Below are 16,872 nucleotides of genomic sequence, written 5' to 3'. Positions count from 1 at the left end.
AGACTGGTTAAAGAAGGATTTTTAAGCCTTGAGACAATTGAGACCTGGATTGTGTATGTGCCATTGAGGGTGAATGGGCAAGACAACGATGTTTGATTTTGTACGAGGTATGGTAGTAGGTGCCAGGCGCACCGGTTGTGTCAAACCCAACCGCATTGCAGTTCTCACGCTCAACAGTTTCTCGTGTGTATCAAGAATGGTCCACCACCCAAAGGACATCCAGCCATCTTGACACAACTGTGGGAAGCATTGGAGTCAACATTGGCCAGCATCCCTGTGGAACTTTCGACCCCTTGTAGAGTCCATATCCCGATTGAATTGAGACTCTTCTGAGGGCAAAGGAAGGTATTCCTAATGTTTGGTATACATGGCAATTTAGAATAATGATTTTTTTTTGGGGGGGGGGGGGACATGTCTGCAGACTATTTTGGCTGCACATGTTCAAGTCTGAGATGAGTGTTGATTATAAAGTGTCAGGCAATTCAAAACGATTTATCTTTATACGAAATGCTTCAGTCTGGTTTTAGACCACATCATAGCACTGAGACTGCACTTGTGAAGGGGGTAAATGACCTTTTAATGGCATCAGACCGAGGCTCTGCATCTGTCCTCGTGCTCCTAGACATTAGTGCTGCTTTTGATACCATCAATCACCACATTCTTTTGGAGAGATTGGAAACCCAAATTGGTCTACACGAACAAGTTCTGGCCTGGTTTAGATCTTATCTGTCGGAAAGATATCAGTTTGTCTCTGTGAATGGTTTGTCCTCTGACAAATCAACTGTAAATTTGTGTTCCTCAAGGTTCCGTTTTAGGGACACTATTGTTTTCACTATATATTTTACCTTCTGGATGTCATTCGAAAACATGTTAACTTTCACTGCTATGCAGATGACACACAGCTGTACATTTCAATGAAGCCCCAAAATTGCCCTCGCTAGAAGCATGTGTGTCAGACATAAGGTAGTGGATGGCTGCAAACTTTCTACTTTTAAACTCAGACAAAACAGATGCTTGTTCTAGGTCCCAAGAAACAAAGAGATCTTTTGAATCTGACAATCAGTCTTAATGGTTGTACAGTCATCTCAAATAAAACTGAAGGACCTCTGCGTTACTCTGGACCCCGATCTCTCTTTTGAAGAACATATCAAGACTGTTTCAAGGACCGCTTTTTTCCATCTACGTAACATTGCAAAAATCAAACTTTCTGTCCAAAAATTATGCAGAAAAATTAATCCATGCTTTTGTCACTTCTAGGTTAGACTACTGCAATGCTCTACTTTCCGGCTACCCGGATAAAGAACTACATAAACTTCAGTTAGTGCTAAATACGGCTGCTAGAATCCTGACTAGAACCAAAAAATGTGATCATATTACTCCAGTGCTAGGGCTGATTTCAAGGTTTTACTGCTAACCTACAAAGCATTACATGGGCTTGCTCCTACCTATCTCTCTGATTTGGTCCTGCCGTACATACCTACACGTACGCTACGGTCACAAGACGCAGGCCTCCTAATTGTCCCTAGAATTTCTAAGCAAACAGCTGGAGGCAGGGCTTTCTCCTATAGAGCTCCATTTTTATAGAATGGTCTGCCTACCCATGTGAGAGACGCAAACTCGGTCTCAACCTTTAAGTCTTTACTGAAGACTCATCTCTTCAGTGGGTCATATGATTCAGTGTAGTCTGTCCCAGGAGTGTGAAGGTGAACGGAAAGGCTCTGGAGCAACGAACCGCCCTTGCTGTCTCTGCCTGGCCGATTCCCCTCTTTCCACTGGGATTCTCTGCCTCTAACCCTATTACAGGGGCTGAGTCACTGGCTTACTAGGGCTCTTTCATACTGTAACTAGGAGGGTTGCGTCACTTTGAGTGGGTTGAGTCACTGATGTGATCTTCCTGTCTGGGTTGGCGCACCCCCTTGGGTTGTGCCGTGGCGGAGATCTTTGTGGGCTATACTCGGCCTTGTCTCAGGATGGTAAGTTGGTGGTTGAAGATATCCCTCTAGTGGTGTGGGGGCTGTGCTTTGGCAAAGTGGGTGGGGTTATATCCTTCCTGTTTGGCCCTGTCCGGGGGTGTCATCGGATGGGGCCACAGTGTCTCCTGACCCCTCCTGTCTCAGCCTCCAGTATTTATGCTGCAGTAGTTTGTGTTGGGGGGCTAGGGTCAGTTTGTTATATCTGGAGTACTTCTCCTGTCCTATCCGGTGTCCTGTGTGAATTTAAGTATGCTTTCTCTAAGTCTCTCTTTCTCTCTCTCGGAGGACCTGAGCCCTAAGACCATGCCTCAGGACTACCTGACATGATGACTCATTGCTGTCCCCAGTCCACCTGGCCGTGCTGCTGCTCCAGTTTCAACTGTTCTGCCTGTGATTATTATTATTCGACCATGCTGGTCATTTATGAACATTTGAACATCTTGGCCATGTTCTGTTATAATCTCCACCCGGCACAGCCAGAAGAGGACTGGCCACCCCACATAGCCTGGTTCCTCTCTAGGTTTCTTCCTAGGTTTTGGCCTTTCTAGGGAGTTTTTCCTAGCCACCGTGCTTCTGCACCTGCATTGCTTGCTTTTTGGGGTTTTAGGCTGGGTTTCTGTACAGCACTTTGAGATATCAGCTGATATACGAAGGGCTATATAAATACATTTGATTTGATTTTGATATCTAAATCATCAATCAGGATATATTTAGGTTTTTTCTACATTTATCCCACAACCAAAACATTCATTGGTATATTCAAAGACTATTTTATTTGGTGAAAGAACTATTTATATTAAATTATGGCGTTGACAAATGTGTGATAACCCCAGAGACCTGGGTCAAGGACATTTATTTGAGGTGCACCTAATTTAGCTTGCACTTTTGGTACTATTCCATTGGATCTATTCTTCAGGGCAAAAAAAAATTCTCAGACAAAGACCAATTTTTTAAAGTATTTGACAATTGTATTTGACCGAGGTTTGGCTATCCATAATTGTTTGCTATCACCTGTCTTGGGAGGCTACAATAGCCTGCACCTTACCAGATGTTTTAACCGCTGAGTGGTTATCTACCTAGATTCCAAGGAACCATCACAGTGTCACGTTTTACATTTTTTTAATCATCTCAGTATCACGTGATCCATATCTCGAATTAAGCTTAAATATATCATATATTCCTACTTTGCGGCATCTGTGTATAACAGCAGGAGAGATCCTGCTCATCACTTCACCTGCAGGTTTTTCCTACATCAGGTAAGCTCTAAACTTCTCTTTCTCGAAGGACGATGCTACGGCAGTACTCAGTACCTACACTATACTTTTAATGATACTTGACTGACTTTTTACAATGTTATTTTTTTGTTCAACATTGGACTGATTGGATATGTACATTAACTTTTTTTTTTTGGGGGGCTGAGATGGTTTTATAAGCATCAACCAGTGGGTCTTGCGACGGGTATACAGAGATGACCAATTTACAGTGGAGTATAGAGTGCAGTGATGTGTCCTATAAGGAGCATTAGTAGCAAATCTGATGGCCAAATGGTAAAGAACATCTACCCGCTTGAGAGCACCCTTACCTGCTGATCTATAAATTATGTGTCCGTAATCTAGCATTGGTAGGATGGTCATCTGAATCAGGGTTAGTTTAGCAGCTGGGGTGAAATAGGAGCGATTACGATAGAGGAAACCAAGTCTAGATTTAACTTTAGCCTGCTGCTTTGATATGTGCTGAGAGAAAGACAGTGTACCGTCTAGCCATACTCCCAAGTACTTGTATGAGGTGACTACCTCAAGCTCTAAACCCTGAGGTAGTAATCACACCTGTGGGAAGAGGAGCATTCTTCTTACCAAACCACATGACCTTTTGTTTTGGATGTTTTCAGAATAGGGTTAAGGGTAGAGAAAGCTTTGTTGAGCGATTAACTCAAAATCCGGGGAGGGGACAGCTGAGTAGAAGTATAATCTGCATATAAATGGATGAGAGAGCTTCCTACTGCCTGAGCTATGTTGTTGATGTAAATTAAGAAGAGCGTGAGGCCTAGGATCGAGCCTTGGGGTTCTCCCTTGGTGACAGGCAGTGGCTGAGACAGCAGATTTTCTGACTTTATACACTGCACTCTTTGAGAGAGGTAGTTAGCAAACCAGGCCAAAGACCCCTCAGAGACACCAATATTTCTTAGCCAGTCCACTGTATCAAAAACTTTGGCAAAATCAATAAAAATAGCAGCACCATATTGTTTAGAATCAAGGGAAACATGACATCCTTGAGGACCTTTAAGGTTGTCCGTAACCTGAGCAGAAACCAGAGTACACAATACTTTTTTTATTCATTATTTTACCCCTTTTAGTTCCCAATTTCATGGTATCCTATTGGTAATTACAGTCTTGTCCCATCGCTGTAACTCTCGTACAGACTCGAGAGAAGCGAAGGTTGAGAGCCATGCGTCCTCCGAAACACAACCCAGCCAAGCTGCACTGCTTCTTGACACAACGCCCGCTTAACCCAGAAGCCAGCCGCACCAATGTGTCGGAGAAAACACCGTACACCTGCCAACCATGTCAGCGTGGATTGCGCCCAGCTCACCACAGGAGTTGCTAGTGCGCAATGGGACAAGAACATCTCTGCCGGTCAAACCCTCCCCTAACCCGGACTATGCTGGGCCAATTGTGCACCGCCCCATGGGTCTCCTGGTCATGGCCGGTTGCGACAGAGCCTGGACTCGAACCAGGATCTCTAGTGGCACAGCTAGAGCCCTGCGACACTCGAGGCCCTGCCAGAGAGAATACTATAGACATCAAGAAAGCCAGTCAGTTGATTATTGACAAGTTTTTCCCCAACACTTTTGATAAACAGGACAAAATAGAAATATACCTATAACAGTTAGGATCAGCTTGATCTCCCCCTTTAAATAAAGGATGGCTGCATTCCGGCTGCCTTCCAAGCAATGGGAAACACACCAGAAAGGAGAGACAGGTTAAAAAGGTCAGAGATAGGCTTATCGATGATAGGGGCAGCAGCCTTAAAGAAGAAAAGGTCTAAACCATCTGACCCAGATGTTTTTTGGGGGTCAAGTTTCAGGAGCTCCTTTAGCACCTCAGACTTCCATCCCTTTTCTCGCCCCTACCCAGGCTCGAACCAGGGACCCTCTGCACACATCTACAACTGCCTCCCACGAAGCATTGTTACCCATCGCTCCTATTGAAATTGAACTTCAGTTCATGAAAATAAATAGCTAACCAGCTACTTAATCCTGTTGCCCAAAGCTAACGTTATAAGCAGCCAACTAGCTTCATCTGGCTCGTGAGGCTCGACCAGACCGGGCTATGTGTTGTGAAGCTAGCCACAATAAGGATTAGGCACAATGGTGGAATTTGCGGTTTGCTTTCAAAATAAAAGTATGTCATTGACAGTGATGCAAATGAATACAAATAATAGAATTATGCAAATAATACAATTGACTTAATATTGGTGTCGCAGAGTGGAGTAATAGTCTCTGGAATCAGTGATCATTTTATTACATTTTGCACGAGGAGGATTTATTTTTCAAATATTTTATTTTTGCATTTTCCAATTAAGAACATTCAAAGCAAAAGTGAAAAGATATTAGACAACAATAGGACAAAGTGACTAACAGACGAGCGAAACAAAAAAACAAAAAAAATTATATATACAAACATACAATAAATAAGTCATAAAGAGTAAAATAAAATAAAATAATAATGAGACATTGGATCATATGGTCACCTGCCATAAGCTACATTACGTGTGAAACATTATATAAGGATTATATAGAGATTCAATCAATGTGATGTGGGGGAGATTCTCCATATAGTCAAAGGTTGCCAAATTCTGTAAAATGTCTAACTTATCCCTCAAGCAGTAAGTGATTTTCTCCAGTGGGATACAACTATTAACTTCCGATAGCCACATTGCAACTGGCAGGGAGGATTCTGATTTCCATTTCAAGGCAATACATTTCTTGGCAATCGCTAGAAATATTTCTGTTAGCTTTATAGTATGGCTTTGCCTAAGATTGGAGTTAGTAAAGTTACCCAGTAGACAGACCTCCGGGTCTAAAGGGAATGCAACCCCGTGAATTGAGGATATGGTATCGCATACCCCCTGCCAGAAACAGTGTAGTTTTGAACACTGCCAAGTGGAATGGAGGAATGTTCCTTCATCTGAGCCACATCTAAAACATAGGGAGGATATATCAGGGTTGTGCAGTCTAGATGGGGTGATATAGAGCTGATGGAGGAAATTAAACTCGATAAGTCTGTATCTGGAGTTCAATGTGGATGTAACACCATCCCTGCATAGGTCACTCCATAGATCCTCATCAAGATCAATACCCAGATCTTTTTCTCATCTAAATCGGGGTTTATCTGGCTCAGGCAGTGTTAGTCCTGACATAAGAGCATCGTAAACACGGGAAATGGTCTTGAACAGTGGTTGGTCTGCGTGGCAGAGTTGTTAAATAGGTGACATCTTAGGTAGGTTCCATTGTCCCTTGAGTCACCCTAATACAATTTCGTAGTTGTAGGTAGCTAAAGAAGACCCTGTTAGGCAAGTGGTATTTCAGTTTCAGCTGATCAAGAGACAGAAGGACTCCCTCCTCGTAACAATGTTCCAGAAGAGTGATCCCCTTATCAGACCATGGTCTAAAGTTACTATTCTGGAAAAACATAGGGATCAATCCCCTAAACCCCCCTAAAGGGGTTTTAGGGGAAAGGAATCCCCCTCGTCTGAACAGCTCATGCAGTTTGCACCATGCCAGGACAGAATGTATGATTAAAGGGTTGTCTGTGATGGTTTTTATACATTTTCTGTCCCATTTGTGAAACAATTCTGCCCCAGTGTCATCATTTACCTCAAGCTTTTCAATGTTCAACCATGAGGGAGAGGGACCATTGTCAAACCTCTGAGCTAGAAACCTAGACTGTGCAGCCCAGTAGTACGTTCTAAAATTGGGGAGGTTTAAGCCCCCTTGACCGTAATCAAGGGTCAGTTTATCCAGGCCAACCCTAGGGGTTTTGCCATGCCAGATAAACCGTCTGGTCAGCTTGTCGAGAGAGGAAAATAATTCTGTGGGAACAGGGATGGGGAGAGATTGAAACAAATATAGAAATCTGGGCAGGGCCTCCTGGGTGGGGCAGTGGTTAAGGGCGCTGTACTGTTCGCGCCCAGGCTCTGTCGTAACCGGCCGCGAGCGGGAGGTCCGTGGGGCGATGCACAATTGGCCTAGCGTCGCCCGGGTTAGGAAGGGGTTGGCCGGTAGGGATATCCTTGTCTCATCGCGCACCAGCGGGCCGGGCGCAGTGAGCGCTAACCAAGGTTGCCAGGTGCACGGTGTTTCCTCTGACACATTGGTGCGGCTGGCTTCCGGGTTGGATGCGCGCTGTGTTAAGAAGCAGTGCGGCTTGGTTGGGTTGTGTATCGGAGGACGCACGACTTTCAACCTTCGTCTCTCTCGAGCCCGTACGGGAGTTGTAGCGATGAGACAAGATAGTAGCTACTAAACAATTGGATACCACGAAATTGGGGAGAAAACGGGGTAAAAAGAAATCTGGCCAGGACATTAATTTTAATTACATTTAAACTGACCATTACCCAGTCGAGTGGGAGGCAAGTCCATCCATTTACAAAAGTCACCCTCCACCTTTTGCAACAAACTGGCCAGATTGAGTTCATAGAGGTTGTTCAGATTACCATCCACTATTATGCCCAAATATGTGAAGCCCATTGGCGAACATCTAAAAGGAAACTTAAGCTCGATGGTATGATGACAACGGTAAGATTTCACTTTTATCAAAATTGACCTTATATCCAGAGAAAGAACACTGTAGTGAGAGAGGGAGTGTTCTGGGTTTGTTAGAAATAAAATAAGGTTGTCCGCAAAGAGTGATAACTTATGGGTATGGGGGCCCACCTCAAAGCCATGTATGTCAGAGCACGTTCTAATAGCCTCAGCCAACGGTTCAATGGCGAGGGCAAAGAGGTGGGGGCTAATTGGGCAACCTTGTCTGTTCCCCCTATAGAAAGGAAAGAGGAGGAAGTAATCCCATTGTTAGCAATCCTAGTTTTAGGAGATTTGTAGAGGGATTTTATCAAATTTACAAACACGGTACCTAAACCAAATTTTTCCAAGACGCGAAAGAGGTATGGCCGTTCAACCCTATCAAAGGCCTCTTCAGCATCGAGGGAGACTGCGACACTAGGTATTCTTTCTTTTTTTTAGCAAGGTGAATTATATCAAAGGACCTTCTGAGATTATTGGAGGACAATCTATTAATTATGAAGCCAGTCTGATCTGGGTTGACCAACAGGGGACGACATGACTCCAGTCTCTTAGATAGCATCTTGGTGAGCAGTTTACAATCCGTGTTAAGGAGAGAGATTGGTCTATTGGAGGCACACTTTAGCCGGTTTTTCCCTTTCTTGTGGATTACAGTAATCACTGCTTGAGAGAAAGACTCTGGAAAGCAGTTGTCTTCCCCTGGTAGGTGACCAACGGCTCCCTAAATTCTTTATAGAACTCTGGAGGGAAGCCATCCTCCCCAAGGAGATTTATTAGAAGGTAGAGATGTAATGGCCTCCAACAATTCAGGAACTGAGAAGTGTTCACTCAGGCACTCTCTGTCTTCCTTTAACAGGCATGGGAGGTTGAGAGAGGAGAGAAATGAGTAGATCTCTGATAGATCACCGCTTGATTGGGAAGTGTAGAGGTCTTTATAGTATTTCTTAAAAGTATTATAAATTTCAGTAGGGTCAAAAGATATCTCATTAGTAAGAGTTTCTATAGCATTAATTATCCCTTTACTTTCCTCTGCTTTCAGTTGCCATGCCAATACTTTGTGAGCTTTCTCTCCAAGCTCGTAATAATGCTGTTTTGATTTAGTGATGGCCCTCTCAGCTTGAAATGTGTTCAGAATATTATATTTAGTTTTTTTATTTACCCAAAGACTGTATAGATCTTTAGTCGGGCCTCTTTGGTAGGTTTTCTCTTTCTCAGAGATTTCAGATTCAAGGGCATTCAGTTCCGCACCGTGTTTTCTCTTCAAGCCTTTAGTATAGAAAATTATCTGTCCCCTCAGATAGGCTTTCAATGTGTCCCAAAAGAATGAAACTGTCAGGAGCGAAGGGTTTGTTTGTCAAAGTAAAAATATTGATCTGCTCTTTGATGAATGCACAAAATTCAGGTTGCTTTAGGAGTGTAGAATTTAGTCTCCATCTATATGCTCCATTTACCTGGGTAGGAATGGAGATTGATAATACCAGAGGAAAATGGTCACTAAGCAATCTGGGGAGATACTCGATATCTAACACTCTATGAAACAGTTGGGTCGATAGTAAAAAGCTATCTATGCGTGTGTGTGTGTGTGTGTGTGTGTGTGTGTTGTGTGGGTGAGAATAAAAAGAGTAGTCCCTATCCTGTGGGTGCAACTGTCTCCAGATGTCTAGTAAATTGAGATCTTTCATGAATGACATGGTGATCTTGCCAACTTTGGTAAGAAGTGAGAGTTTATCAGAGGACCTATCAAGAACTGTATCTAAACAAAAATTAAAGTCTCCTCCAACCAGTAGCCATCCTGGTGGTGCTTGAGCGACCTGAAGGAAGACATTCTGTATAAACATATGGTCATCGGAATTAGGAGCATAAATATTCAATAGGGTCCAAGACTCTGAAAACATATGCCCCTGCACCAAAACAAACCTGCCCGAGGGATCAGAGATGGTGTTGTTGACGGAGAGGGGGATGTGTCTACTTATCAAAATTGCAGTTCCTCTTGCTTTGGAGTTAAGAGGATACAAAAACTTGTCCTACCCATTCCCTCTTCAATTTCTCGTGTTCACTGGCTATAAGATGTGTTTCTTGTAAAAACACAATGTCAGCCTTTAATTTCGTAAGGTATGTATAGACTATTTTCCTTTTAAATGGGCTGTTAAGACCTTTTACGTTGAATGTGACATATTTTAGTGGATTAAACAGGTTGGGTTTCAAATATGTAACCGAATGGAAATCTCTCATATGTAAATAGTCAGGAAATGTTTCAACTTTAGTTTGAACACAGAAGTGACCTATGTGTCTCTTTAGGAAGGAAACAACAATAAACATAGAAAAAAAATAAAGAAATCCCACCCACCCCGATTGTCAGACTAAAACAACAATCCCAACAATCAAACATGAATACACTTGTAGAGATACGTTGCTGCTTGCTTTCCATCTTGCTCTTACTGGCTAAACCTTGGCGTAAACTAAAACCTGCGAGCTCTCTAAGATGAAAACAAACGTTGTGAATAGACATTTATGGCTGAATATTTACTGCCCACGGTAAAGGGCTGCTTGAGTCTCTTTTCAGGAGAGGAGAAACATAAGTAGGGGGAAAGCAGTGGGCCTAAGCCCACTAATTTGCTTCGCCCAGTGGATATTGACTAAACCAAAATATACTCTCCTGTAAATGTAATAGAACTCACCTCGGGTAAAAAACGGTTAGTTGAAAATGTACAAATCAATTATAGCGACCGGATAGCGCGGTAAAGGATCCAAATTCCAGGAAGATATCAGCAGTTAAGTCACAGGACAGCCCAGATAAGAGAGAACAAACAAACTGCATCTTATCCCCCAGAGATACCATCCTGGTTCAGACGCTGTTCAGTTCTTTGAGGAAAGTGAATACTTCTCCCGGTGTGTTGAAGAGATGGCTTCGGCCTTTGTACTGAACTTTCATCCGCGCAGGGTGGACAAGGTAGCCAGTGATGTTCTTCTCCTTCAGTGCTTTGGCGGCAGGTCTGAACTGCTTGCGACCTCTGGCAAGATCCTCGCTCATATCCGGGAAAAGGCTGACCTTCTTGCAATCAATGGTGATGTCCCCTTTAGCTCTTGTGTGTTGAAGTATCTTCTCTCTGTCCTGGAAACGGAGGAACCTGATCAGGACGGCCAGTGGGGGCTCATCTTGCCCGGGTTTCGGGCACTGATGTTCTGTGGGCGCGTTCGATTTCCAGCGGCTTGGTGAAGTTGATTATGGACATCCAGGATCCATTGAGTGAAGAAACGGACCAGGTCACGGCCCTCGCTGTCCTCTTTCAATCCCACCACACGGATATTGTTACGTCTGCTCTGGTTCTCCATCTGGTCTACCTTGTTTTTGAGGTAGGCATTGTCCTTCTGCAGTTGTATCAGAACCTGGTCATGTCGAGCGATGGTCAACTGTGCTAATGCAACTGTGCTAATGCGCAACTCTGCCTCAGTCGTTCTCAAAAGGAGATCATTCATGGAGGATTTCAGGTCGTCAATGGAAGAATGGAGTTCAGCCGATTTCTTGTCAATTTTCAGGGAAAGACCTTTGTTACCATCCTAAATTTTCCGGAGGAGAGTAGCCAGCATTGTGAGCCTGCCGAGAGCAACAGTCTGGAACTGTCGTCTGAGTTATGAGGGCTAATGCTAATCTTGCTAGCTGTAGCGTTATCGTTATCTTGGGAATCAACAACGTTTTGGTCGTCCTTCTTGCTTCTCGGTCGGAGGTCCATGGCTCTTTGGGAAGGTAGGTACTTCAAAATTTATCAGCTGATGTTAGAATATTATTTCAACAATAATATAATAACTTTGAAGAGCTCGGTTTGTCAACGTCTGCTCAGCTCCACAGAATCACGTGCTCCCGTCACGAGGATTTTTAAAGATATATTTAAGGGTCACAAAACCGTTAGAATCAGAGGACTCAAAAAATACTGTGTAGAAAAGTTCACCTGTGCTAGATAGTGTAGGGGTAGTGCCTGAGAAGTATTTAAATGTAGATTCCTTGATGTGGTGAATGTGATGGCTCCCATTTAGATGGATCAGGGTAAAGCAGAGATCTAGCCCTTGGTTTAATCATGAGATTCTAGAATCTAACCAAGCAAGGTAGAAGAAAAGAACTCTCCGGGAACTCAAGAAAGAACTCTCAAGAACTCTCAAGAGCAGCCTGATTTTGTCCTATATAAACGTCACAGAAATGTAGCACAGAGGAGGATGGTAGAAGCTAAGAGGGGTTACTTTGCTAAGAAAATAATTGAAAACAAAAATGAGCCTAAAAAGCTTTGGAAATTATTTAAGGAACTAGGCTGTAGTAGTACTACCAAAAATAAACTAAACAGTATTGGACTGAACATCAAAGGGGAGATGGTATATGAAAAAGCAGAGATTGCCAATGAATTCAACTCTTTTTTTACTTCTGTTGCCAGCAAGCTGGTTAGCAAGCTGCCCACCAGTTCTGGTTTGTTTGGAAGCAACCAAGTCAAGAAGTATTATGTAGAGTTGAGGGTTCAGCCAAACTCTTTTTATTTTGTAAAGGTAGCAACAGCCAAAATAGTCAGTATGCTGGCAGAGCTTAAATGCTCCAAAGCCACAGGTCTGGATAATATTCCTGCAAGGTTTCTAATAGATTCTGCTGAGCAAAGTGGTCATTGTATTACGCATATCGTTAATCTCTCTCTTGAAGAAGGCACCTTTCCCAGGGACATGAAACAAGCTAAAGTTATACCTCTGTATAAGAAGGGGATAAGGGGAATTATAGGCCTGTATCTATCCTCTGTGTAACATCAAAGATCCTGGAGAGAATTGTACATGAGCAAATGTACGAATATGTTAACAAACAGGGTCTAATGTATGATTTTCAGTCGGGTTTTAGAAAAACATACTCCACTGATTCATGTCTACTTTACTTGACTGACTTCATCAGGAAAAAGATTGATGAGGGAAATCTGTGTTGAATGGTTCTGCTTGACCTACAGAAGGCCTTTGATACAGTTAACCACTGTCTCCTAATCTCCAAATTGGGGGCACTGGGGTTAAGCGGTATCCCTCTAGGCTGGGTAAAGTCCTATTTATCAGGAAGGGAGCAAGTAGTAGAGGTTAATGGTTCGCTGTCTCAGGCAAAACCAATGAGTTGTGGCGTTCCGCAGGGGAGCGTGCTTGGGCCTCTGCTGTTTTGATTGTATATTAACGATATGAAAGATGCTTGTTCTTGCCGTCTTTTTCTTTATGCAGATGACTCTACACTTCTGGTGTCTCACAAAAGTAAAACTATGTTGGAGAGCATGCTTAGCACAGAGCTTACTAACATTAGCAAATAGCTTGGAGATAGTAAGCTATCTCTGCACTTAGGGAAAACTGAAGCAATTATTTTTGGATGTGTGAGCATGGCCAATAAGATGCTAGGGAAGGTTAATGCCAGGACTACATTTTTGGCTAGAAAGTCCAAGCTGCTTGATAAGGACTCCATGAAAGTGCTTGCTACTGCTCTCATTCAATGCCATTTTGACTATGTTAGTACTCCCTGGTTTGGGGGCTTATCTAAATGTATGAAGGGGAAGCTCCAGATAGCCCAGAATAAGCTGATCAGGGTAGTATTGAAGGTGAGTCCACGCACTTACATAGGCAGGAGCTGCTTTCAGGAACTAAACTGGCTGCCTGTTGAGGCTAGGGTGTCCCAGATTAGACTAGGTTTGGTTTACAGGAGTATTTATGGTCCTGCGCCCAGATATCTAAGTGATTACTTTCCTCGTGTTAGGGATGTACACAATCACAGCACCAGATCAGGTGTTTCTGATATGTGCTTATACAGGTTCAGGAGTAATGCTGGGAAAGGTGCTTTCTTGTATACTGGAGCCTCAGAATGGAATGAGTTGCCTCTGCCAATAAAAACAACGTCCTCTCTGAACAGCTTTAAGAATAAAGTACAAATCTGTTTGATGTCTTCTGTGCCCATATCAATAACCCCTATGATGTAACTGGAATGATGAGATAGATGTTCTTTGTCTATGTTTTTGTTTTATTATTTCACTGCCACACTGTTCGATCCTGTCTACCCATCTTGTGTCAAGAGGACCACAATGGAAATAAGTCCCTGACTTTATTGTGTGTTATCCTCAATGATTTTATTCATGTGCATGTATAGCTTTTAAGTTGTATGTGTGTTTTTTTTTAAATGGTCGAATTAATAAACTTAACTAAACTATGCCATACTTTTATTTTGAAGGCTAACTGCAAAATCCACTATTGTTGCTAATCCTTATTGTGGCTAGCTTCACATAGATGGGCCAGACCAACATTAGTCAAAGAACTGTTTTATAAATTAGGGTTATTTTAGATGACACCTAGCTATATAGATAGCTAACTATAGCTAGTGAAACAGATTATGTCGTTTTGCTATGTTTTTGGGGAAGAACATTGTTTGCATCCATGAGCTAGCTAGCTTTTTTTAATGACCAGCACTGTAGATGCGCGAGACAATTTTGCCAGCATCATAGCATACATATCGATGAATCGTTGACATATGAAATACGAGTGATAGTGTAATCAATGTGTAATAACTATGTAAAAAAATTATGAATGCGTAAAATTATTATGTGACATGAAGTCATATTCAGTTCCTGATTAGTCAACATTGTTATTTGACACTCAAAGACCCAAACGGCGTTCCATAGAAATCCTGGTTGAGAATGAAACGACTGAACAAATTAACAATGAAACAGCACAGCAAGTAAGTGAAATAAATATATTTTGTTGATGTTTTACTGGTAATGGGGACATATGTAAATGCCAACAAAATAACCTTTTGGTCAGTGTGGTGTGTGTGTGTAACCTTTATTTATCTAGGCAAGTCAGTTAAGAACAAATTCTTATTTAAAATGACGGCCCAGACGAAGCTGGGCCAATTGTGCACCACCCTATGGGACTCCCAATCACGGCCGGATGTGATACAGCCTGGATTTGAACCAGGGACTGTAGTGACGCCTCTTGCACTGAGATGTGTGTGTTAACTATTTAACTGTACTAGAATGCTTAAAAGGCAGCTAAAATTTCAAATATAGGTTATCGGCATCATTTTTGGGAGGTAAGGAAAATATTGGATGTCGGTAGCGGCCAAAATGTAATATCAGTGCATCACTACTTTCAATCATGCATTTCATAATTTGAGAATAAATTCTTGCTTTTGTCAACTTTGTCAACACTGCTGATGATGGTGTGTGCCACAAGGAGGACACTTGAATATATTAATTTAGAAGACTACATCAGAGGTTTCAACCAACAACTATTCGAAACAAAATCAAATACCAGCTGATCAATTCAAATTCACTTCACACAAAACTCATCCCAGTCATTGCCTTATATTGTGTTGTGGATGCTTCACCACCCAGTTTGTTTTTGTGTCATGTTGACACTGTTATTGTAGATATTATTTTGGGTGATTGTAAGACATTCAGTACTCATTGTTCTTTGGGGTTGGTTGTATGGCTAATGTTAATGTGATTTCATATCCCATGTTTCCCCGTATTTATTCGAATTTGGAGTCTTTACTATTACTGTACTGTATCTAGCTGCATTCATATTTGCTCAATAAAAGCTCACTGTATATCCAATATATATATGTGTTCCTTCCACTAGGGGGCATCTGAATCTCATGTACAGTATATATATTATTTATTTTATGTCTTAAAACCAACTGTTTCCTTTACCGTATAGAATTCCTTACCATTTGGACAGATTTTGCGGCTTCCCCTACACCTCCAATCAAACTAGTGACTTTTCTACTAAAAGATAAGCACAATAAGTAAGGTAATATAGTGAATGCATACCACACACACACACATGGGTGTCAGACATGAATAAACCAAACATACAAAAAATCCATACATCCAAGCATCCAGAAATATACTGAAAAATGTCTGCCTCATCTTCCAAATTTTGAAACCTTTCCGTAGGTTTCCAGGTAAGTCGCACTGTTGGGATCATCAACCTGATAATTGGTCTCACATTCGGTGATGGGTTATGTGGGAGGCAGCAAAAACAAAAGGGGAAACAAGTCAAGTACTGTACCCATACAGAACTATTTAGACCTAGAAGAATGGACAGAAAAAAGAAAACATTGCACCAAATACAATTGTTGTCCCTTTTTTTTATGTGCAGCATCTACAAGTTAAATGGGCTTGTATAACTAACTACCTTAAGTTCCTCCACTTGAGCTATTTTTAGAGAAAGGAATGTGAACGCTTCGTAGATTGGACACAAAATGTGACGATATTGTAAAATGATGGCAAATTAAATGTGGTTGTGTTACTGCTGTAAGCCGTGGCAGGATGCTTTGGAGTGAGAGCTGAGCTTAGCAAGCCCGGAGGAGTTAGACAGCGCACAGTCCCAATTTACTTTCAGCCTCAACATCTCCTGCTCAGCTCTGACTGTGAGCTGGAGAGGAGGGGTGTCTGGCACAGGGATTGAAAAAGTGGTTCAAAGCACAGCAGAATGCTCGTCCATTGAACTGATAAAATAACTTTAATCATCCCTCCCTTGCTCCATCTCTCTCTCTTTCTCTTTCTCTCTCCTTTCTCTCCTGCTGCTCTTTTTTTACTTGAGTTAAATGACTCAACACACTAGCAAATACATTTTATATGAGCCTTTCACTCCACACTCTGCCATTTCTTTTTTCAGGCTTTGAATTCATTTGAGGTACAGTCATGTACAAACATCAACAAAAACTCCCCTGCAGAGCTGGAGATTATATTTTGGAGGCACATGTTTGCTTCTCAACTCTTGCAAACATGCTGTAACTTAACAGTAAACACTACTTAGTACACACACCAAATGGCTCCAAGGGTCTAATAAACTGGCCTGTATTTTTTCTCTAATTATTAACTGTATAAAGAAACTGGTTGAATTTATATTATTTATGATGGCAGACTGCGGACTCCCAACATTAGGCTTCTAAAGGAAGAGCATAGAAGGATGTGTGGGGATAAGAGTATTTTGAAACCCCTATAGGTCTCATGATGAATGATTAATGTACTCACTTCCCATGTGATCAATGGCAGCTTAAGTTTGCCTATGCCAGTCATAAATATGCAATTAAATCCATTATCT

Source organism: Oncorhynchus nerka, linkage group LG28 (assembly GCF_034236695.1).
Source record: "Oncorhynchus nerka isolate Pitt River linkage group LG28, Oner_Uvic_2.0, whole genome shotgun sequence".
NCBI classification, from domain to species: domain Eukaryota; kingdom Metazoa; phylum Chordata; class Actinopteri; order Salmoniformes; family Salmonidae; genus Oncorhynchus; species Oncorhynchus nerka.
This window is presented reverse-complemented; position numbering follows the sequence as displayed.